Source organism: Triturus cristatus, chromosome 2_2, assembly GCF_964204655.1.
Source record: "Triturus cristatus chromosome 2_2, aTriCri1.1, whole genome shotgun sequence".
NCBI lineage: Eukaryota > Metazoa > Chordata > Amphibia > Caudata > Salamandridae > Triturus > Triturus cristatus.
Window position 1 is genome coordinate 1,152,525,602 of NC_140582.1, and position 26,094 is coordinate 1,152,551,695.

General features: G+C 48.4%; 1 protein-coding gene across 1 annotated transcript in view; it reads right to left on the minus strand.

Moving 5' to 3' along the window:
* The window catches only part of DNAAF9 (dynein axonemal assembly factor 9), a 1,049,036-nt gene that overhangs the window by 542,673 nt on the left and 480,269 nt on the right, over positions 1 to 26,094 (minus strand). The window lies entirely within an intron of this gene.

Below are 26,094 nucleotides of genomic sequence, written 5' to 3' on the forward strand. Positions count from 1 at the left end.
GACATGTCCATGAGTGAGCTTTGGAAATCTGGCGAGAATCCGGTAGATCTCAACCAGGCGTGGCGACGAAGCGCCACAGTCATAGCAATTGCTCTACCTAGCGAGTCCGCGGTGTCCAAACCACACCGAATGGTGAACTTAGCTGCATCTTTACCCTGGGCAACAGCTTGGGATAGCACAGCTTGGGTCTCTTCAGTACACTGAGGCGACACCGGTGCAACTGTTTCCCACACCGTGTGGGAATAGCGGCCCAAGAGGCAGGCGGTGTTCACCGACCGCAGCCCTAAGCTGGCCGAAGAGAACAAACACTTGCTGAACTGCTCCAGCTTCTTAGAGTCCTTATCCGGCGAAGCCGTGGTAAAGGCACTCTGGGTCGTTGAAGCTTGGATGACCAGGCTCTCGGGCGTAGGTTGAGTGGTCAGAAACGCAGGGTCACCCGGCGCCGGGTGATGACGCCTGGCGACGTTCTTATCCACAGGAGACCCTGTGGCTGGCCGCGACCAAGTGCCCAGTAAGACGTCAGTGAGGGAGTCATCCATGGTAGGCAGAGGAAAGGCAAACCCCGGGTCAGAGGAGACATCAAGGCCGCCGGCCTCCTACAACTCGTCCGCCCAGTCCTGCTCAGAGTCACACTGACGAGCAAGAGGGTCCTCGGACCCCTCCCAGTCGTCCTCCACCTCCGCCATATGTGATACAGACTGCGGCGGCCAGGCAAGGACCGGGGAAGGAACAAACGGTGCCAGGAACGGCGCCGGACGGGGCCGAACCGGCGCCATGTCCCAATGCGGATCCCAGGTAGGAACAAAAGTGTCCTGGAACATGGGCAGGGGCGGAACGAAAGGCATCCACTGCAGCGCCGGAGGCAGAACCGAGGGTGGCGCTGGGGCCAGAGCCGGCAGCGTGGGACCTTGTGGCACCGTGGCCGGAGTCAGCGGCGCAGGATCCCGTGGCACCGACAGCCCGACAGGATCCTGACACGGGGCCCCAGGGCGCGCAGGCGGTCCATGGTGGCAAGAAATTATTTAACCTGTGAGGGAGTCGTTGACGAACCTGGATAAGGTGGGTAGGCCGCGGGACTCCCATGCTTCGAAGGAGCCGCAGGGGCAGAACCCCTGTCCCCCTTGTCCGCATCTGGGGACCAATAGGGGACGTCGGAGAGCGACAATGCTTCTTAAACTTCTTTTGGTGTCGTCTCTTACCCGAATCCGAGAGTGAAGACTTGGAGCCCAAGGAGCGATGATGGTGGCCCCGCGAGAGTTCTTTGGAGTGGCCCCTGGACCGTGAACGGCGCGGGGACGAGTGCCGGACCTCAAGCAGCTTCCGGCGCCGCTCCCTCAAGGCCTTCGGGGCCATGGTCAGACAGTCCATACAGGACCGGGAGTCGTGGTCTCTCTCCAGGCAGTAGAGTCTGACGTCGTTGGGGTCCGCCACCGGCATATTGCAACGGCAGGTCCCACAAGACTTAAAACCAGGCATCCCTACGTGCACCAGAGTAGACTCAAACCTACAGGAGACAAAGTCTCAAAAAGATAGTCAAAAAGTGACTAAGGTACGTGCTCTAACCGGATCTGCGCTTACTGGCGCGGAAAAAGAAAGAACTGACGTCAGCGCACATGGGTGGCGCCTAAGTAGTCTCCGTGATGTCATCTCGGCGCATACGACGCCAGCAACGGACACGGAGCCGCACGACGCCACCTACTGACGCGCAGAGGTACTGCTAGCGAAAACTTTCCGGATCCAGTCTGACGCCTGGGGATATTCTAAGGTAAGGAATCTAACACTAACGTGTTTCTTTCAGATATAAACTTCACATGATTATCACAACTCTCACAATGCATCTCACACAACAGTGTTCTTCCTTCCCCTTATTATTACACACTAAGTATCACTGCATCTCTTGTAAGCATTGGAACAGAATGGGCAACTGCTGTTAGACAAGAGGTATACACGAGTAGAGCAACAGGTGGAGCAACGCAATAAAATGCAGTGACTGACAAGTGATTCATTCTTTCTGTTACATGACCTAGGTATAAGGGACAATGTGCTCATCTTCTTGTCTGAACCAATAACTTTGCTTTTTTGTTGCATGTTTTCTAATACAGTTTTCTGACCTTTGTTTTGACACATTTATCTCCTTTGGGTGTTGCGTTTTGATGCATTTAATAAATGTAGCTCTGATAGACAAGTTACTTATCTTCAGTAACGCCTTATCTGGTAAAGACATGATCTAACCGCAGATTCCTTACCTTTGAACTTCCAGGAGTCTGGCTGGATCCGGAATATTTTTCTTAGAAGTACCCCTGAACGCCAGAAGGTGGTGTCGGTCAACTCCGCGTGACAGCATCATGTTAGTCATCGTCGTCAATATAACCACCACTCCGGCGTGCGGACGTCTGTACTATTCACGACTTTCCACACCAGAAGAGCGAAACCATGAAGTGACTGACCATGGTGTGTTAAAAAATTAACTGCTAGGGCCCTGAAGGGAAACATCCCTGACACCTAAAGCCAATTCAGCAGTGCGGGAAGGATGGGTGGGTCGGTAAGGAATCTGCGGCTAGATCATGTCTCTATCAGATAAGCAGTTACTGAAGGTAAGTAACTTGTCCATTTGATAGAGACATCAAGCTGAAGATTCCTTACCTTTGAACAAGTACCCAAGCAATACCATCCCCGGAGGAGGGACAGCAGAATGGCTTAGACCAGAAAATCCTGTAAAACAGAGCAACCAAACAGGCCTTCTCTACGAACCTGAGAATCCAGGCAGTAGTGTCTGGCAAACATGAGCAGAGATGTCCACGTGGTCGCTTGGCAAATATCAGAGACGGGAACACCACGGTGGAGAGCCGTGGTGGTCGTTTTGGCCCTGATGGAATGGACCCTGAGCCCTACAGGGGGATCCTTCTTCGCTAAGGCGTATAAGATTTGTATACAGAGGATAACCCATTGGGATATAGTCCTCTTCTGGACAATATGTCCTTTCTTTGCACCCATGTATCCTATAAAGAGCTTGTCATCCACCAGGAACTCTTTGGTTCACTCGAGGTAGAACGATAACACACTTTTTGGGTCCAGACGATGGTCCATTCCTCTTCCTTGGAACCATCCCCTGCTACTGAGACAGAAGATCCTTACTAAGGGGCAGCCTGACCTGAGGATTAATGCTCATGTCTAGAAGCTCGGGATACCAAACTCACTGAGCCCATTCCGGAGCCACAAGATTAACTTGTGCCCGGTAGCTCCTGATCTTCTTGAGCACTCTGGGCAGAAGTGGTTTGGACAGAAAGGAGTATAGAAGGCCTGCATTTCACTCGTAACAAAAAGCTTCGCCGAGCGAGTGCCGCCTTGGAAACTCCAAGGCGCAAAACTACTGACCTTGTGCCTGCTCTTTGGAGGCGGACAGATCTAACCAAGGTTCTCCCCACAGCTGAAAGAGATCTTGTGCAACCCCCGGATTGAGATGTCATTTGTAATCTACAAGGCACCTTCGGCTGAGCGGGTCCGCCCTGCATTTAAGAGAACCGGCCAGGTGTTGAACCACGAGGGAAATGCCCTGTTCCAGCCAAGTCCAGAGACACAGGGCCTCTTGACAAAGACTCCACTACCCCACTCCGCCCGGTTTGATGCAGTACCACATGGCGGTAGAGTTGTCCGTGAACACCTGTATAAGTCTTCCCTTTATTGACAGCAAAAAGGCATTCAGTGCCAGTCGAATTACCTGAAGCTCCAACAAATTGATATGGAGCTTGGATTCCGCCGGAGACCAGAGTCCTCTGATCTCTATCTCTCCTAGATGGCCACCGCATCCCAGAAGGGACGCATCCGTCAATACTGTGAGATCTGGGTGGGGAAGGGAGAGGGGTCCGCCCTTGAACCAATCACGGACTGTTAGCCACCACTGCAGGTTTTTCGCAGTGTCCTCTGAAATCTGAACAAGGTCGGTGAGAATTCCTCGATGCTGCGCCCACTGGAACTTCAGGTCTCACTGCAGAGCCTACTTGTGCCACTGTGCACGGGTCACTTGGAGGATGCTGGAGGCAATGAGGCCCAACAGCCTCAGAGTCATCCTCACCAAAATCCCGGATAGAGGCTGAAACATCGGTATCATAGCCCGAATATCCTGAGCTTGCCGTTTGGGAGGTTAGGCCCGAAACTGCACAGTGTTTAGAACCGCTCCAATGAAAGGGAGTCAGGTGTGACTTTGGCACGTTGATAATGAACCCCAGGGAATACAGTAGTTTCGCCATAGCCTTGAGGTGGGAGACAGCTGCTCGGGCGAACCCGCCTTAAACAACCAGTCGTCGAGATAGGGAAAGACTGGAACCCCTGATCTCTGCAGATGGGCTGCAACCACTGCCATCAACTTTGTGAACACCCGAGGGATGCTGGTGAGGTCAAAGGGGAGCACCGCAAATTGAAAGTGCTTGTGACCCACCGTGAACCACAGGTAGCGACAATGGGCCGGCAGGATGGGGATATGAAAATAAGCAGCCTGCAAGTCCAGCGCTAGCTACCATCCAGTCTTCGCGGTCCAGGGCAGACAGGCCTTACCTAGGGTGAGCATCTTGAATTTCTCCTTTTTGAGGAAATAATTGAGGGCTCTGAGCTCTAGAACAGGAAGAAGGCCTACATCCTTCTCGGGGACCAGAAAGTAGCGGGAATAGCAACCACTGCCTGCTTCCGGCCCAGGAACCCTCTCTGTAACTCCCTTGGCCAAGAGAGTCTTGACTTCCTCGCGGAGCAGCGCAAGGTGATCCTCAGTCAGTTGATCGTACACTGGAGGCATAGATGGAGGAGCAGTCTTGAAGGGGAGGGAATAGCCCCTTCGGACTATTTGCAACACCCACCTGTCCGACGTAATATCTCGCCAGTGGTGAATGATGATGGTGTGTTCTGCCATCCACTGGCCGGGAATGATCATGGGGGACCGGACTAGGAAGGTTTTGCGGTGGAGGAGGGGATTGTGGCTAGGCTCGACTTCTGGTACCCCGACCCACGGGGCCGGGGTGAACCGCTTCCACGGCCCCGCAGAGGTTGCTGAACTTTCGGGTCCCTTAGGCCGGCATAGGATTGACACAGGTGATAGCCCCTTTCGTAACCACGAAAGGAGTGACAAGCAGATGAAGCCGTGGAGGTGGTGGTGAGGCCCAAAGGCTTGGCCGTGGCCCACGAGTCTTTGAAGCGCTCAAGGGCAGCATCCACCTCGTCTCCGAAGAGACGTGAGCCATCATAGGCATGTTCATGAGGTTAGCCTAGACATCCCCTGAAAAACCATACGTTCTCAACAAGGCGTGGCGACAAACACCACCATCGTGGAAATGGCGAGTATGTCGTGTCCAAGCCACACCTGATGGCGAACTTAGCTGCGTCTCTACCGTCTGATATGGCCTGAGAGAGTAGAACCCTGCCCCCCTCTGAGACTACGGGCAGCACCTGTGCAACCGTATCCCATATCGAATGGGAGTAAAGGCGCAAAAGGCATGTGGTGTTCACCAACCGCAATGCCAGACTGGCGGAAGAAAAACATTTCTTTCTGAAGTTCTCCAGTCTCTTGGATTCCCTGTCCCGTGTGCGGAAGGGAACACGCCATGGGAAGTGAAATCCTGGCCCACCAAGCTCTGAGGGGTGGTGTCGGCGGTGAGGAAAAGTGGGTCGCTGGGTGCAGGGCGATGGCGGCGGGCGATTGTCCTCTGCACTGGGTTTGGACTAGGTTCCCAGATGGACATCTGTTAAGAACTCATTGAAAGGCAGTAGGGGTTCCAAGCTGGAGAACCCAGGCTGCAGGACCTGTCAAGACGTTAGTCTTGCCGCCACTCAGGAGTCTGCAGGTCAAGGACCTCCGTAGCCCTACGCACCACCAAGGCAAAAAGATGCTTCCTCCTCCGCAGCCAGGGTAGGAGGGGAAAGCATGCCAGGCACCGTGTCCACTCTGGGGGTTGCATCTGAGAGGAATATTAGAAAAAAATAAAAGATGAGTATCTCACGTTTATCAGCACCATCAGCAAAACCTCCTTTGCTTTTCTTGACATCTCAATCTCAAATCACACTCTGAAACCTCCATCTCAGACGCCTACTTCTCAACAAACAAAGGACACATTACCACTGACATTATCTTTTACACCAAAAGAAGAGCACAATGGAGGAAAGCCTTTCTCGCCCTGTTTGCGATCTCTTCCACCAGAAAAACAGCGCAAGGTTTCACAATTCACATCCCCCCCTCCCTAATCTTCAAAGCCGCAGTTACAATCACCATTTATCACAACGGGATCATCCTCATGCAATCATCGGCCCGCAGCTTAAACCTGCTGGATAACATCTTTCCCCCGTATCAAGGAAACAGTGGAAAAACCCTATACCCCCTCTCAAGTGACTCACACCCCAGCACACGTCATAACTCCCCTACAGATTCCCCTCCTAGACACTCTTCTCAGTTGACACTATCAGCATATACACCCAATTCCAGCGTTACACCCAATCCCAGCGTTACTCCCACCTCCCTTCCAGACTCTTGCTAGAGTCTTCCCCCATTACGACACAACCAGCTTACACACCCTTCTCTGACCCATCAGCTACCCATGGAAATGACTTACATCCCCCTAATTCCAACTCTTCCCCTTGCAACATCTACACGTCCATTATGCCAACCACACCTCACATCCCTACTGTTAGACCGGTCAGCCCTAGGGTGGTCTTACCCCGCATTTTTTTTCCCCTTTTTGCCTCGATCTTGATCGCCATTTTTGTTGGACATAGGACTCTGTGGGCCTTACCGCTACTGAACAGTGCTGAGGTGCAGGTGCTCTCTCCTAACATGGTTGCCACAGGCCCATGCTACTGCGGAGTGACCACCATCCTATCTGCGCACTAGTAGTCACCACAGAGTCCCCAGAGCCTTCTAGAACCTTCCCCCCCCCCCCCCCCAGGTTGGCACCAGAACTTGCCGCCTTTTTGGTAGGGTCACCTGACCGAGGGGTATAAAGGTAGAGGAGGGAAACCTGACAGATTGTTGTGGCACTACTGGACCAGGGGACGCTCCGCTGAAGTACAGGCTGCTGAGCTAGGGGAATGCTACACTACTGAGGCGGGCTGATCTTAGGACCTGCTGCCCCCAAGATAGATGAGTTACCCTACCTGCCTGCTGACCTTGCCCTGTAGGAGAGGAACCAGGGACACCAGCTCCAGTGTGCCTGCCCAGGACTACCACCCTCTCTTCCCCTGCAACTAATACCTGCCATCTACTGCGAGCACTGGGACTGGGAAGCACTGTGGACCTGACACCTGAAACTCCCCAACTAGCGCTGGGGAACCTGCGAGTGCTGCTGCTGCTGGGATTCATAAGGTACTGAACGCTGTACCTGCTAAGCGCTGTACAGCAAGAATCCTGCCATTGTCCCTGAGCGCTGTGCCTGCTAAGCGCTGTACAGCAAGAATCCTGCCATTGTCCCTGAGCGCTGTGCCTGCTAAGCGCTGTACAACAAGAATCCTGCCATTGTCCCCGAGCGCTGTGCCTGCTAAGTGCTGTACAACAAGAATCTTGCCAGTGTCCCTGCGCGCTGTGCCCACTGAGCATAGTACAGCCCGAACTTGGAGTGAAGGCTAAGCGCCCTCTGGCCAGGATCACCGCAGCTCGGGCGTGCACTGAGGCGGGGGAAGAGACCTGTGGGCTGGGGCGCCGCCGAACTCACCGCCGTGGACCCCGCGCCGTTAGCGGAGGGCGCCGTAGCAGAGATCACCGCCGTGGCCTAGGGGTCCTGATCACCGCCGCGGCCTATGAGTTAGAGTGAGGGCCGCCGCAACCACCGCTGAGGCCGCGCTGAGCACGCGAAGAAGAGTGTTGCCTGGCAACCGGGGCGCCAGCCGCATCATCGGCCGCGCCCCCCAGGAAGCCGCGCTCTGGTTTGTTCCCGGGCCCTGAGTGAAGGAGGTAGCCGGCCCGGGCATCCCCGAGCGAGAGCTGGAGCCGGGAGATATGCCGCCTTTCCCTAGTCTAAGCCTCAAGTGTAGGAGGGAGCGGGCTGACTGGGGAGGAGGCGGCTACGAGGCCTGAATTGTCCCCCAGGACAGAGCGGTGAGTGAGGGAGATCTGGGGCCCACGCATACGCCCCGTCCCGGGTGCAACAGGTGAATTCTGGGTCACGAACAAGGGGAATTCTGGGACACGAACAATCAACCACAGAGGCCCCAGCGTAAGAAATACTGCCTGCAGGGAATCTCTGCCCTGGGAATGTACGCGTTTTTAATGTAGGTCTGCATTAGATCTGCTACCAGAAGGGTATACGGGACTGGGCCTTAGTACCTGTTGTACCTGCCTAAGAGAGCCTTATTGCCTGCATCGAAGAGAGTCTTGGGAATGTTCACCCATAGTGCCCAGTGGTTTGAGAAAGCTTACCTGCATGGAATATATGCATAAGAAATGTTGCCTGTATTGAATATGCACATAAGAAATGTTGCTTGTATTGAATATGTGCCTAAGAAATGTTGCCTATATTGAATATTTGCATAGGAAATGTGGCCTGAATTGAAGTTATATCTACCTAGGGGATTGTGCCTAGCTTGATCTGGTGTTACAGCAACTGTTTAAGCTGCATACTGTGAGATAGATGCACTTCTAATCCTGACCAGAAGTAGATAAAGATACTTGTTCTTGTAAATGGAATTGGAGTGGTGTCTCTTCATTGTGTGTGTTTTACTGTGTCAGAGTGGGAGTGTGCTGCACAACTACTTCACACATAGCCCCAGGCGTGCCTACCTGCCTCGCGCCAAGCTACCGTGTCGGAGTCAGTGGACCTCGGGTCTAACACCTACCACTCATACATATACGCATCCCACCAACCCCCACCCCCCGCTCTGGATAACCAACAAGGCAGGATGAAACACAATGACCCTGACTGTGTTTTACCCCCACTCAACCCACCTGACACAAGCACACCTTGAGTATGCGGTCCGTGAGGCTTGGGCTCTAGTAGGTGTGCCAGAGTGTGGTCTTCAACGTACAAGTGTACGAGATTTCCACACCCCCTCCGTTGACCATGAGGCATATTGTTGCTTCTAAACATATATTGCCAGACGTATATTTACGTATGTATTAATTTAAACGCATGCCTATTAGCTGCAGCGTGTCACTTTCTTCACCATATTTAGGTCTACTAGGAGTGGTTTCTTGCACTGGGCTGGTCCCGGTGTAGTCCTGAAGAAGAGCTGGGGAAGCTCGAAACTAGTTGACCATATGCTAGGTACACCTATTCATTATAAATAGGGCCTTTAGCATATTACCCCGTTTTTAACCAATTAGCTAGGAGCAAGAATAAAATATATTTGGCCCACTAGTTGATTATTTTAAATCACTTTGTCCCACTCCTTTTCACTACACTTGCACCACACATAATCTGTTTTAAGTGCTCCTACGTAATCCGCAAGTTGCAGCACGCCTCAGCCCGTAGAGGACTGAGAGGACCCCAATGATGAAGCATGTCACCGTGGGGAAACCCTGGTGAGTGAGGGGACTCAAGAAAGGAAAAGTTTTGCCCCTTTCTTCCTTGTTCTGGTGACTTTCGGAATCCAATTGTTTTTCCGACACCCTCAGGTTCGGTTCTTTTTACCTGTTCGTTCAGGTTGTATTTTGATCTATGTACAAAATGGAGGGTGAACCTAACCTCCAAAACCTCTAATTCCCCCCTTTTTTGTTAAACAAGCACACCTCCCTCACCTACAATCCAAGCAGTAAGCATGCTATCACCCACACCAGACCCTAGATTGGATGAGATTTTACTCTTTACGACAAGTCAAAGATGACCTCCAAGTACTACGTGAACTGATCCTTCTCCAACCCTTGACCAAAAGATCGAAACAAGAAACCAGGACAAACTTAACCACTAACCACTCCAAACTTACCAACAGCTGCACGCACACCCCCTGATACAGCAGCACCCAAGGTGGGGATCAGTTCCCTATAGCAATACCTTTACCCGCCCAATACGAAGGACAAATCTTTTATCAGATACAGATGTGTTATAACTACTACGCTACTATGATCTCCCATATCTCACTCTTAACACAGCGCTCTCAGACAATTTGCACCTACATACTATCCCTTCCAATACCCACAGACTTACAAGACATAATACCAGCGGCATAGCTGAAAACAGCCTTAGACAAGTCCCCCTCACACAAGAATCCAACTCAACCCTCATCAAGCCCAGTCTTAAATGCATACTTCTAAATTGTAGATTTGCCTCAAGACACGCAACAGAGGCAGCGAACCTCATACTATCACATGAACCTGACCTACTAATTCTGACCTAAACATGGTTAAATGAATCTTCTACGCCCACATTCGACATTCTGGTACCTCCAAACCATAATAGCATCAGACTAGACAGAATCAATAAGCCAGGGGGTGGTATTGCCTGCATACATCGGAACAACCTCTCAGTGAACCGATCCAAATCCCCAGAACTCCCCTCCTGTGAATACGTATGCTTAGACATCACTGGTAATAACAAACCAGTCTGTTCTTTGCACACTCTCTATCATCCACCATGCAATAACCTCACCTTCATCGAACATTTCATGGACATTGTCTCTACTAATGATGGCCAACAAAACACCCAAATATTTCTCAGAGACCTAAATCTCCACTGGAATGACCCTAAGGACTCAGCGGTCAATAGCCTCAAAGTCTTCCTCTCGAACCTCGACCTCACCCAAATCTGTAATAGTGCCACACATGATAAAGGCTCAATCCTCCACTTAGTCATCTCTAAGGCCAAATCCATTCAGCGCGATACGATCCTACCATGTGATTGGTCGGACCGTCACATTATAACTTTCTTCATGAACGAAACAGTAAAACTTAACTCTGCCCAACCCAAGAGACATAAAATATGGAAGAGCAATCTGAAAAATATTGATGTTCCAACATCCTTCTTCCTCCCGTAGAACTATTTGATGTTCAAGATCTCACCAACCATTACTTCCACTCCATGAACGAGGTATTAGACAAGGTCGCCCCCCTCCAACTGAAGAGAGTCTCCACTAAAGACTCAAAACACTGGTAAGATGGAAGTCTCAATGAGGACAGACGATCCCCAAGGTCAACTGAACGACGATGGAGATCCGCACCATCAGCTAACTACCTCCAGCTGCTAAGATCAAAGATAAACTCCTATTACAGAAAGATCAGACGATCTAAAGCAGACTTTTTCAGCAACCAACTAGACCAAGCCAAGAATCGTCCCAAAAAACTATTTGATCTAATCAAAATACAATCTAAGGGTGCTCCTCACCCCCACGGTGACAACTCCGGCTCACAACCCAACTGCGAAGCGCTTGCCTCCTTCTTCACTAAGAAGACCGAAACCATAAAGAAGGACCTACTCAACGGTTTATTAACGCATACCGAAACACACATGGATACTTCATCATCCCTTCCTGGAGTTCCACCCACAAGTTCCCCAAAGTTCTACCTCAAAAACAATGCAGCCTGGTCCTCCTTCAATACTTATAATGAAGACGATATACTCAAAATACTCATGGCCTTGAAACCCGCCAATCACTTCACTGACCCTCTTCCCGCAAAAAACACAAAAGATTTCATTCCATTGCTACTGCTGCTATGGACCAGGATCATAAATACCTCTCTCCTTCAAGGAGCCATCCCTGAAAGCCTTAAATCAGGGAAGTTATCCCCCATCATAAAGAAGCCAACGGTGGAACCCGCAGACCTAAATAATTACCGTCCAATATCTAACATTCCTACCCTGGCCAAACTCTCAGAAAAATGCGTTCACATTCAGATTGGCAAACACATAGACCATTTCAACCTTCTCAAACAATACCAATCCGGATTCCGGTCAGGGCACAGTACCGAATCAGCCATAATGCACATAATTGACGATGCACTACAAATCCTTGACCAAAACGAAGCCTGTTTTCTAATCTTGCTTGACCTCTCCTCGGCATTTGACACTGTCAAACACGGCAACCTGCTTGACCAACTGAAACACAGAACGGAATTATCTGTTTTAAATTGGTTCACCTCGTGCCTGCAAAACAGATCGCAACGATTCAAGGTTAATCAAACCCTGTCCAAACCCGTCCCTGTCACTTGAGGAGTCCCACAAGGATCATCGCTCTCTCTCCTACACTCTTCAACTCACTCATGGAACCACTCACCGAAATTCTCAACTCTTCTATTGTACAGTATCATATGTACACGGATGACACACAACTATATGTAAGATCCACTCACTAGAAGACATCAAATCTCTCAACTCAACCCTTGAAAAAACTTAAACCTGGCTGGCCGAAAACCATTTAAAATGAAATACCCTCAAAACCGAATTCCTCCTAATCGCCCCTTCCCCCCCAAGTAACCATAATCCAGGACCGGCTGAAACATCTAACTGCACTCAAATGCCAACCTAATATTATCAAATCAGTGAAATTGCTGGGAATAACTCTGGACAGAAACCTAAATATGCAGAAGCACATAAGCGCCGCAACAAAAGGAGCAAACTTCCAGATGAACATCTTAAGAAAACTTATCTCCCCTTCCTTGTCCGCAAAGGACTTCAAACTGGCAGTTCAAGCACTAGTTATCCCAAGAGTGGAATATGGGAGTGTCTCTCTTTGCGGTCTTCCCAAATCCTCGACGGCCCCTCTAAGAGCTTCAATCAACGCAGCAGCAAGACTTATTACTGGTTCCAAGAGAAACTCTCACATCTCCACGGACCTCAGATCCCTGAATTGGCTACGTTTTGAAGCCAGAATTCAACTAAAAGTCGCATGTCTGACACAAAGCCATTCACCAAAACCCCCTTAACTATCTGCCGCAGAAATTGGTGCCTTCATGTGGCAACAGATCCTCCAGAAGTGCCAGTAACCTTTTACTGAAACCACAAAGATTCAACAAGAAGAATACATACAACCAAGCTTTCTCAGGGATGGCACCCAGGATTTGGAATACACTACCCCAGAAACTAGACGGAATCCCACTACTGCATCTTTAAAAAAAGAAGTGAAATCTCTTCTCATGTCCAAATTCACATGAGCCATGTTTACTAGCGGATAGACGATTTTTGATGTGTACGGAACACTTTGTTTTGACTATATGCCTGTTTATCTCCTATATTTACCTTGTAAACGGTCTTGTCCGTGCTATATAAAACCTATAAAAATAAATTAAAATTAAATTAAACCTAGAAACAAAAACATACCATAAACCGAAGATAAAAACAGCTTGTTATGTTATGTTAGGCGTACTTTTATAGCGCACGAATCACCTGGGGGCATCTCGGTGCTTGCATAGAGAAAGAGGAGGCTGAAAGGTAGAACCGGAGTCAAGATCACTGCAGAGTTCAAAACAGGAATGCTTTTAATTGTTTCCTAAAGATACTGTATGAGGCACATTCTCGCAGAGCAAAAGGTAGTTGGTTCCAGTAACGTGGAGCAAGGTACGAGAAAGCTTTGCCCCCTGTGCGACTAAGACGTATTCGGGGGACCTTTAAGAGAGCTAGTGAATTAGATCGGAGGTTTCGACAGGATACATATTTAGTGAATTTCTTTTGCAGGTAGTAGGGGCCTTTGCCGTTTAAGGCATTATAGGTGAGGCAACAGATTTTAAAGTGGGATCGCTTCCTCACAGGTAACCGGTGAAGCTCTCTCAGCAAAGGACCTGAGGGAGAGCCTGCCGGGCGATTTAGAATCATTCTTGCTGCAGTTTTCTGAATCACTTGCAATTTAGCAAGCAAAGTCTCACCCACTTCAGCCAACAATGCGTTTCCATAGTCAAGTCGACTAATCACCAAGGCCTGGACCAGGGTTCTACGATGGTTTCCACCTACCGGCCCTCAAAGGAAACCTTTATAGCCAGTTTTTATGCTTGAGGCGCAACTGCAGCAATATAAAAGACTACTAAGTGCAAGGGGCAGAGCTTTCAACCAAATTTGAAAGGAAAGGTGGAACTATCCAACACAGATTGTCAAGAAGTGTTGCAAATGGGCAAGGCATCAAAATAGAGAATCCCTTTACAACCAAAAAAACTCAACGGGGCACTAAATATTCTGATACGTGCCACAACATATATTATTGCTTCTAACCAGATCAAAAAAGTAATCAACAAGAACTGGAGTATAATTACTTCAGGGCCACCGTATTGGGACAAACACCGATTTTCCCACAAAAGAGCAAAGAATCTGCGGGATTATAATATTTTTATCAGAACTAATACAGCATGGGGCCACACTCCAGTTGTTGGGCATTACCCTTGTGGGTCATACGCAGTATGCTCTCTCACAAAAATCACCAAAACCTTAGTTCTTGATCCGAATTTAACATGCACACTAAGAAGGCACACAAATTGCACCACATCACATGTGATCTATATAACATGTCCATGTGATATGCTCTAAATAGGCATGACCTGCAGAAAAGTCAAGACCCGCATAGGGGAATATCGAACCAACTTTAGACGTAAGAAGTCAACACCACAAATGAGCAACCCTTTTCTAACTATAGGATACTCACAAAATGACGTACAATAAGTCGTTCTAGAGACTCTAGATTTCATTGAACAGGCAGACCATACTTTACTGCAGAAGGAATAACGGTGAAGGATAAGTTACTTACCTGTAATCCTAGTTCTCTTCCAGGAGTATCCTCATCAAAGTCATAAGCACATGAATATTCCCGCCCATGCGCGGGACCCCCGAAACATATAAAACATATATGTGGAAATTATATATGTAGCTCTATATATATATATCAAAGCTCCAAGGTTCCCACCTGTGGAGAGGCACTCTGACATCCACTGCAGCAACCTTCATGAGGTAAAAGCCGGTTCGGCAGGCGGATCCAGTTTACAGCATGCCTGTCGATTCACGCCTGACGCGTTTCGTGCTCATTGCACTCTTCAGAGGCGCGAAAGTCATTTTGGCATAGAGGTCTCACCTCCCACTTAAAAATATGGGCCCTCAAATGGGCGACTCGATTGAGTCCGCGTTGGTTTGTGGGTCTTGCAGTGTGTGCCTCAGTTGTGTGCTGCTGTCTGAGACGTTTCAAGCCCACCAATGGGCCTCCACTCGCACATCCGGCTTGTCAATCCTCCATGGATGCCTCCATATTGAGACTTCGTGATTCGGAGTTCCGTGGCCCCAAATTTCCGGGTGGTGCATCTCCCGTGGCTGGGAGGCCACGTAAAAATCAAAGCTCCAAGGTTCCCACCTGTGGAGATGCACTCCGACATCCACTGCAGCAACCTTCATGAGGTAAAAGCCGGATCGGATAAGTGGGAGGTGTGGCCTCTATGCCAAAATGACTGTCGCGCCTCTGAAGAGTGCAATGAGCATGAAACGCGTAGGCGTGAATCGACAGGCATGCTCTAAACTAGAGCCACCCGCCAATCCGGCTTTTACCTCATGAAGGTTGCTGCAATGGATGTCAGAGTGCATCTCCAGAGGTGGGAATCTTGGAGCTTTGGATATATATATCTAACACACAATGCAGCCTTCCATATACTAGAAACGCTGAGCAATGTTGTAATCATTTCCCGGGCACATAAATACAATTCCAATAAAGCAGGGATAAAGAAAACACATTTGAAAAACTGCTTTAATGCACAGCAGAAATCATAATCCTGCAAAGAGGAATGAAAGAATATTGCCAGCACATAGGCTGCATTGTAGAAACATCAGTGTAGAAAGCTGAAATGCTAACCCACCGAAACACACAGAATAAACTGGGACTGTTCCTTTAAGGCAGCCATGACCCCTAGCTTCCCATCATGCCTCAGAGGTGACAGTTAGGTCAGTTGTCCTTTGTGGAGACCTGAAGGCCAGGGTGCAAAGAGATTACGTGAATCTTGATCACTTGCCTGGGGAGGCAGGTGGGTTGCTTATGACTTTGATGAGAATACCCCTGGAAGAGAACTATGATTACAGGTAAGTAACTTATCCTTCTCTTCTAGGGGATCCTCATCAATAGTCATAAGCACATGAATAGAATAGCAAGCCCATCCCCTCATCCTGCGGGCAAGTGACAAGTGTATAATAAAGATATATTGTTAAAGAAACCATTACAAATTAAGATAGCATTGGAACAGATTCCTCAAGGAGGCTTAGCCTACTTGGGTATCCACTCCGGAGTCAGATTCCAGACAGCAATGCCTGGTAAACGTATGAACCAATTTCCAAGTTGCAGCCTTGCAAATCACAGCCATCGGTATATTGTGTGAGAAAGCTATTGTAGAAGCCTTTTCCCTAGTAGAGTGAGCTTTAGGGGAGGCTAACAGAGGCTTGTTCGCTATTGGTAAGCCAATTTAATACAGGACACTATCCAACTTGAAATGGATCGTTCGGAGGCTGGAAAGCCTGTTCTAACAGAGCCGTAGTTTACAAACAATTGATCTGCCATTCTAATGGTTTTTTTCCCTCCAAATAGAATTTGAGAACCCTCATGAGGTCTAATGAGTGAAGAGACCTTTCTGCTGGTGTAGCAGGATTTGGAAAAAAAGAGGGGAGAGAAATTGTCTGATTGACATGAAAGTCAGACACTACTTTGGATAGGAAAGAAGGGTAAGTCCTCAAAACCACCCTATTGTGATGGAAAACCGTATACGGTTCCTTAGAACAGAGTGCTTGGATTTCCCTCACTCTGCGTGCTGATGTAATAGCCACCAGAAAAGCTACTTTCCATGTAAGGTGTTGTTATGTAGCCTTATGAATGCGTTTGAAAGGAGGAACCATCAAGTTTGACAAAACTAGATTCAACTCCCAAGGAGGAGAAGGAGGTCGGACAGGGGGATAAACTTTCTTCAACCCCTGAAGGAAGTCCTTGACCACCTGAGGTTGAAAGAAAGAAGGTTGGTTAGGTGATTTTCTATATGCTGTAATGGCTGCCAAATTAACTTTTATGGACATGTATCTCAAACCAAATCTGGCCAAGTATAGCAGATACGGCAAGATTACCTCTTCTTGCCCGCTAATCGGACTCTAACCATTAGGCATACCCCACAAGTAAAATCTTTTCCATTTAAAAGAGTAAGAAGTTCTTGTGGATGGTCTCTTTGACTCCCTCAAAATGCCCATGCAATCCTGAGGGAGGTTCAAATGTCCGTACTGCAGGACCTCAGGAGCCATGCTGCTAAGCTCAGCAGGGAAGGCTGGGGTGCAGAAACTTCCCTCCCATTTTGGTCAGAAGGTCCGGCCTGCACGGGAGTCTCCTGTGCGGACAGATCGAGAACTGTAATAGGTCCGGATACCACCATTGGCGAGGCCAGTCCGGTGCTATCAGGATCATCTTCATCCTGGATCGGATGAGCTTGGTCACCACCTTCGGGATGAGAGGAAGGGGTAGAAAAGCGAATGTAAACGTCCCGGACCAGTCTATCAAAAGAGCATTCCCTCTCGTTCCTGGTCGGTAAAATCTGGACGCGAAGGCATGGCATTTTCTGTTTAGATCGTCTGCAAAAAAGTCGATGGGTGGTCGACCCCATTGATGAAAAATGTGCGCCACCGTCTCATCATTGAGCACCCAGTCTTCTTGTTCTTCGAAGTGTCGACTGAGAGCGTCTACACGTACGTTCTGTTCTCCAGGCAGATGCATTGCTGTGATCGAGAGGTTCTTGGCCAGCAGCCAGTGCCAGATAGCTTTAGATTCCAGAGACTGAGGGCGAGAGTGTGTTCCACCTTGTTTGTGTAAGTAATACATGGTGGTTGGATTATCCGTTTGTAACAGTATCGACTCGGACTGAATCGACGGATGGAATGCCTTGAGGGCCAAATGAACTTCCCGCAGTCCTAACATGTTGATATGATAGGTCTGCTCCTTGCTGGTCCATCTGCCCTGAGTCTGCAGTTGACCCAAATGCGCACCCCATCACTGAAGAGACGCATCTGTGATCAGGGATTGTTTTGGCAGAGGTTGATGGAATGGGACTCCCACTAGAAGATTCTTTGGCTGAGTCCACCAGAGAATGGACTTCTTCGCTGCTTGAGAGAGGAGAATTCGGTCTTCCCAATGACCCGAGGATTGGTCCCATTTGTCTTCCAGATCCGGCTGCAACGGTCTCATTCTCAATCTGGAGTTGGGTATGAGAAATATGCAAGAGGCCATCGACCCCAGTAGAGACACCACTTGCCTTCCTGATGGTTGATGTGCTTGAAGGATGATATTGCATTTGTTTCTCATTGATAACAGTCTCTCCTCCGAAGGAAACACCTTTCCTAGGCCGGAGTCCAAGGTGGAGCCCAGATAGTGGAGCGATTGAGTGGCCTGATGAACTGATTTTTCCATGTTCACATGAAGGCCAAAGCGGTGAAGGAGATAGAGGCAGATGTGGTAGTGGTTCTGCACCATGTGAGGAGATGATCCCTTCAACAGCCAGTCGTCCAGGTATGGATACACAAACAGGCCTTGGCGATGTAATGCTGCCACCACCACTGCCATGCATTTCGTGAATACCCGTGGGGCAGATTTGAGGCCGAACGGTAAGACTCCGAACTGGTAATGCTTCGCGCCTACCATGCATCGCAGGAACTTCGATGCCGTTGGGCAATTGGAATGTGAAAGTACGCATTTTGGAGATCCACCGAACACATATCTCCTTTCCTCAGATGTGAAAATACATGATGGAGTGCCAACATACAAAACGTCTCCTTTCGGATGAACTTGTTCAGAGATTGGAGATCTAGAATAGGTATGAACTTGTTTGCTTGGTCTTTTTTTGGGACAAGGAAATATCTGGAGTAGACTCCTTTTCGTCTCTGGGCAGGAGGCACCTCTTCTATGGTTAGTTTCTTCAGAAGGGTCGACATTTCCTAACGCAGCAGTTCCAGGTGTAGAGGACGTGACCTTACCGGAGGCATGTCTCTTGGAGGCGCGCAGAAATGTAGCGCGTACCCATTGCGCAGTATATTTAGCACCCACTGATCTTTGGTGATGTTGCGCCACTCTTTTATGCAATTTGAGACACTTCCTCCCACTAGAGTGTGCAACTGTGCTAGAGGAAGCAGAAAATCTTTGCTTACTTTGAGTTTTAGCTGTGGAAGAGGACTGTTGTTGATGTCCTCCTCTGCCTCTCGAGGCACGACGGCCTTGAGATTTGTTTTATTTGTTTTGTGACCATTGAGGTGTTTGAACCCTCTGTTGGTAATTTTTGCAATTATAGGGCCTGTAGCGTCGTTTGAACTCCTTTTTCTTCTTAAGGCCCACAGCCTTTAGTGTATCCAACTCGGCCTTCATTCTGGCCATTTCCTCATCAGTGTGCGACCCAAAAAGGGAGTTCCCAGAAAATGGAAGGTTCAAAATACGCTGTTGAGCTTCCGGTTTCAAAGCGGTTAGGCGCAGCCAGGAAGACCTCCGTGCACATATTCCATGTGCATATGAGTGTGCAGGCAACGAAGCCCCATCCGCTGCTGTGCTGATCACCCGATTGGCTACCAGCGCCCCTTCTTGGAGGATCTCTGAGAAGTCTGGTTGATCCTCCTTTGGCAGTTTCTCTTTAAAACATTCCAGCTAATCCCATAAGGACCTGTCGTAACGGCCCAGCAGGGCAACAGCGCTAGACACCTTAAGAGAAGATGCTGCAGAGCCACAGGCCTTTCTCCCCCAAGAATCCTGGTCTCTACTTTGTCTGGAGGAGCTGAGGAGGAAGAAGCCACTGCATGTGTCTTCTTTGCTGCTGCGATGACAGAATCCGGTGGAGGATCTGATTTCAGAAAAAGAGGATCCGATGCAGCAGGTTTATATTTTTTCAGGATCCGAGCCAGAGCTGCCTTAATCGAGGATGGGGTGAGGAAGATGTCCATTACCGTTTCAAGGAGAATAGGGACTAGAGGGAGTAATGGTCTATCCGCAGAGCTCTGATGGAGGGTCTAAAAAATGATTGAAGTGATGGTCTGAGAAGCCGACATGTATATGCTTAGTTTCTGTGCTCCTCTAGCGAGGACATCATGGAAAGTGTTATCATCGATGGGTGACACTCTAGAGGGAGGGCTAGCCGTAAGGGTAGGAGAGTAGTCTCTTTTGGATGAGTGCGTCGAAGACGATGACCAAGATGGTGTTCTCTGCCTTTTGTGATGAGCATGAGTTGATCTATGCTCCGGAGATTTTCCTCTGTGATCCCTTGTCCGAGTAGTGGGAGATCTGTCCACCTCCTGCACCAGACGTTGTAGCGGGGATATGTGCAGTGGACTGGAATAGTCCGTAGGCCGCTGAGCATGACCAGAGGGTTCTTTCTGCCAATGATGGAGAGGTTGAAGTCATCTGGGTGAAAGATGAATCGAAGGAGATCGCGATCTCCTTGGAGAGCCTCTTGGAGATGTTCTTGGTTGCTCTGCAGAATGAGCAGAAGAGCTGTGTGACGTCGGGAGCGTCTGGGGAGAGCTCATAATAGAATGAAAGGACTCTCTGCGACCTCTGGAACGTGATCGGCGTCTTAATGAACGATGCAATGTCGATGGGGAGTGTCTCGACGTCACTATCACTGGTGAATCCTCAGAGCGGGATCTTCTCCTAAACGTTGACCTCTCCTTGTGTTTCAAAGTTGTATGATGTGACGTCGAACACCTGGACCCAACAGACTTTGTCTTCGACGTTGAGCGTGCAGGAGACCCCAACGAAGTACGAATCGACCGAGAAATCCTTTTCGACGTTGTGTCTTTAGGCCTTTCAGATCTCTCTCACGATGCTGAATGTCTACTGGAAGCCAGCGGAGTCGAGATAGGATCACTTCTCGCCGTCGATGGAGACCGCCGTCCCGACGTCAAACGACGCCTCGTGTACTTGACCCCAGGTCTCGATGACAAGTCCTTCGTCGTCGACGAAGATATAGCCCGGATGACGACAACGGAGGAGTTGAGTGCATTGCCTCTGGTGACAACGAGGCACGTCTCGACGTTGACTGCCGCCTGGTTGACGGCGACGCCGATCGCCGATGAACCGGCGACGGCGGAGCATGTCTCAACGTCGAACACCAGCCTGACGGCGAAGATCTATCCCTTGACGTTGGGCGTGCCCGCCCCAATGGAGAACGACTCCTCGACGCTGATCGTCGCTGGGTTGATGATGGCGGAGGATTCTACGTACCTGCAGTCTTCGTCCACAACCGGTGCTCTCTCGATGGCGAGCCTGCCGCCGATAGTCTCTTCGACGACGTTTTCGCTGCCGATGAAGGTATTTGTGGCACTGAGCCCGACGCCGATGGAGAGAAGACTGGAACCTTACTTCTAGATGAAGATCTGGCTCTCTCTTTACTCTTCTTCATTGGAGACCTGCCTCTTGGAGGTGTTTTCCCTTCTCAACCAGCCCATAGAGGCAAATCCTCTCTCTGTCCTTCAGTGTTCTTTTGGACAGCGACTGGCAATGCTGGCAAGTCTTGGGAGCATGATCAGAAGGAAGGCAAAGAATACAGACAGGATGGGAGTCTGTTTTAGCCTTCTTCTTGCCACAGGAAGGGCAAGAGGCAAAAAGAGAGGGCATATTATATTGGAAAATTATGCTCAACTCTCTCAAAAATATAGAAAAGTACTTCAACAGCAAAAAGACGTTGAAGTATAAGGTTTGTGACAAAAAATAAGTAGTAATTTCTGACAGATATCATAAAAAATTGAGAGCTGAAGTTACCAGGGTCCTGACAGAAGGAGCCGGAAAGAACTGACCTAACTGTCACCCCTGAGGCATGTTGGGAAGCTAGGGGTCATGGCTGCCTTAAAGGCACGGTGCCAGTTTATTCTGTGTGTTTGTGTGTTAGCATTTCCGCTTTCTACACTGATGTTTCTACAATGCAGCCTATGTGCTGTCAATGTTCTTTCATTCCTCTTTGCAGGATTATGATTTCTGCTGTGCGTTAAAGCAGTTTTTCAAATGTGTTTTTTCTCCCTGCTTTACTGGAATTGTATTTATGTGCAAGGGAAATTCTTACAACATTGCTCAGCGTTTCTAGTATATGGAAGGCTGCATTGTGTGTTTATTGTTTTATATATATATATATATATATATATATATGGATATATATATATGGATATATATATATGGATATATATATAGAGCTACATATATGGTTTCCACATATATGTTTTAAAAGTTTTCGGGGGTCCCGCGCATGTGATTATGACTATTGATGAGGATCTCCTGGAAGAGAATCTACCGTTTGAAAACCTTCTGTGTTGGCCTGAATGACAATATCGGTTTGTCCCACATTAACCACTGATACTCTTCCTATGCCTAGAAACTTACACACCAAAACAGAGCCTTCTGCTACATCTCTCACGGCCATACTTTGGTTAATAATATCTACCGGTAGATAGGTACATGTCCCTTTCTTTGATATAATGGTCTTCATTGATCATTTTTCTACAACATAGCACCTACAAAAAAAAAAACACTTTTAAAAGGAACAACAATGGGGTCTTTATAATGAAGGGTGTCACATTTAGAATGTAGGGATATTTTCTCCTCCCTTGCCGCATAACACATGGTTCACCATCTGATTGATATCTAAAAAAAAAAATATATATATAAGGGGAATAACTAAGTGTTGACTCGTATACAGATTACAAACAGCGGTCAATTCTTGGAGTATGTTGCATATAATTAAACTAGCTTTTGCATTCAATTGATTGGATAGGCTTCCTAGCAGATTTCACATTTTTATGTCTATGCTGTATCATTTCAATGCTTGTACTAATTTTAGGCATGCCCCCATTTTTACCAAAAGCAGCAGGTACTTCGGGGGAAAGAGGGTGTCTCAGCAATGCATCCGGAAACAATCCCAGGAACAATCCCTTTGATTGCAAATTGTCTTTGTTTTTGAAAGCCTACTAACTCTACAGTTTGATTCCTGATGGTCTCCAAGGAGACACAGGTTGCCTAGGCGGGCTCTTGCTATCACATGGCCTGTGCACTGGTCCAACCACAGACATTTGGAAATGCACTTTGAAGAGGATTGGAAAGGTGTATTTTCCTTAGTCAAATTCCCAAGAGTCATATGACCCCAGTTCAAGAACCACTCCCACTTCAAAACAGTGAAGTAAATGTTGAGTGTTCCAATGCTTTATCAGGATCAATCAAGAAATGCCTGAATTATGGGAGTATCCAGATGTTGGACCTGGCCCTTTTTGCAGGGTTATTCCCAAACTTTTTTCCTTCTTCCTCCTATTTTTTCTGACCTGTTTTTGTTGGATTTTTTTTATACTACTGTTAACCAGTGCTAAAGTACATATGCTCTCTGTATAAACTGTATTGGTGATCAATGATTGGCATAGTTGATTTACTGGTCAGACCCTAGTAAAGTGCTCTAGGTGTGCCCAGGTCCTGTAAATCAAATGCTACTAGTGGGCCTCCAGCACTAATTGTGCCACCCACATGAGTAGCCCTACAAACACGTCTCAGACCTGTCACTGCAGTATTGGTGTGTGCAGTTTTAAACTGCCATTTCGACCAGGCAAGTGCACCCACCTGCCAGGCCTAAACCTTCCCTTTTATTACATGCAAGTCGCCCCTAAGCTAAGGCTCAGTGCAGCTCCATGGGCAGGGTGCAGTCTATTTAAAAGGTAGGACATGTACTGGTGTGTTTTACATGTTCCAATAGTGAAATACTTCTAATTTTGCTTTTCACTATTGCAAGGACTATCCCTCCCACAGGGTAACATGGGGATGGTCTTGAAATATCTTGTAAGTGTAATTTCCCTTAGGGAGCAAATAGAGATTCAGAGTTTAGGGTCTCTGAACTCAATTTAAAAGTACATCTTTTGGTGAAGTTGGGTTTTAAATTGCGCGTTTGAAAATGCCACTTTTAGAAAGTGGCCATTTTCTTGCTTAACCATTCTGTGCTTTTGCCTGTCTGTAGAATCCACATCTGGGTTGGCTGGCAGTTGGGCTCTTGTGCATTCACTCTAGACAGTCACACAAAAGAAACTGAGGTGTGCCTTGCATATCCTGATAAGCCATCATCCGGCTGATGGGCCTTCTTGAGATAGAGTGGTGGGATGAGTTGTCATTGAATCCCGAATAGGGCTGTGCATGCCCTCACACAAAGCTCTCCTGCAGTGTGTCTGGAGCCAGGCCAGGGAAAGGCAGGGTCTTGTGCACTACAAAGACTTTCCTTTGAAGTTTGCCTACTTCAAAGGTTGAAAGTGGTACAAGTGAGATAGGGCGCATGTTCGTAAGGTCCGTTGGAGATTTATTCTGCTTTTTCATCAAAGGTTTCACGATGGCCTTTTTCCATTCATTAGGCACTATCCCTGATTCTAGGGATGCGTTTATGATGGTGTTGATGGTGGGATTGACCACCACGATTAGATGATGCAGAATGCGAGGAGGACAGGAGTCGGTTGGTGCTCCTGATTTGCAGGCCAGGATCGCCTTACGGGTCTGTTGGAGGGAAACAAGTTGGAAATTGCGAAGGGAATGGTGGTTGTCAACTGTTTGTTTTGGGGAACGCAGAATAGAGGAAATCGGAGGAGGTGGAAAGTCCTTTTGAATTTGTGCAATTTTTTCCTCAAAGAAATCTGCAATTTGGTTACACAAAGTTTCGGAAGGCGGGATTTCGGGCTGGAGAGCTTTGGGGTGAGTAAAGGATTTGACTATGGAGAAGAAGGTTTTTTGCTTCTGATGGGCATCGTTAATAGCTTTTGTGTAGTACGCCTTTTTGGCATCCTTTGTGCTAGAGAGGTATAATTTCCTCTGTTGAACATAGAGGGCTCTTGAGGCCTCATCATATGTTTTCCTCCATTTCCTTTCTTTTATTCTACAAAGTAGATGTCTCTCAGTTAAGGCCTGGGTATACCAAGGGGCACTAGTCTTCCTTTTAAGGCAGTTCATACGGTCGCCTTTAGGGTCAGAATTATCTGAGATGATCTGATTCATCCAGATGTGGAAGTTGCGAGAATCGACCGAAACGTCTCCCGTCGATTTAGGGGCCGTGGCCAGTGGTTGGATATCAGGCCTAATACGGTCAATCACCTTTCTCCAATTAAGCGAAGCGCAGGGTTGAGGGCGCTTGGTTATTAAGGAGACAAGAGCTTGTTTCTTAATGGCAAAGGGAATAAAACTATGGTCAGTCCAGATTTGCGGAATAGGGGGGGACGTAATCATGGAGCTAAGGTTGGAACAGATACTGTCAAGAGTGTGACCAGCTAAGTGCGTAGATGAGGTTACTAGTTGGGTCAGTCCAAAGATGTTCAGGGTATGCTGGAAGCAAGTAGCATAAGGGTCGACACACTATTCCAGATGCAAGTTCATGTCTCCTAGTAAAGTGAAGTGGGGGTAGCGTAGTATGAATGACACAAGGACTTTATCTAGGGAGTCCAGGAAGGGGGTGGCATTACCTGGGGGGCGATAAATTAGGGCTCCTGTAAAGGAGGTAGAGGCATCAAGTTTAATCGAGAAACCGATGCTCTCACCTCCCCTGAGAGGGCCCAGATCAAATGTATGACACAAAAAGGATTTTTTAACAAGGAATGCAACCCCCCCTCCCCGTCCAATTGATCTGTCCTGCCTGAAGATAGTGAAATCCGGAGGAAGGGCAGTGACCAAATCGGGATTAGAGGAGTCATTAAGCCAAGTTTCTGTAATAAAAAGGGCATCAAGATCATGACCTATTATTAAATCGTAGATGTCTTGGCTATGACTACACAGGGAACGGGCATTGATGAGGGCTCCCTTGAAGCTATTACTGCCATGAATAGAGGGAGCAGAACTTTTAGGCAATTCAGGGGATGACCCGGGAGGGGACCAATTACAATGTAGACACGAGAAGGGGCCCCAGAGAGAATCAATGGGGGGACACCCCTTACACAAAACACCTGTCTTAAAACGCAATGCTAATAATTCCCTGTTTGTATACCTGATGGTAGAAGGTTGTGATCTGGCGTGTCGTGCAACCGGCGCGATCCTGGCGCGGACGGGCGCAGACGGGCTTGGCTTAGGCGCGGCTTCGGCGCGCATCCGGCGCGCCTGCTGTGCCAGCCCGCTGCGCCGTCTGGCAGGTCTGCACATTATATAGGAAGAAAGGAGGGCGGGAGGACGGCGCGACTAGAGCGCTCCCCCAGCCTCACGAAAGATGGCGCCCACAGCCGCCGAGAGTCAGCTAAAAAG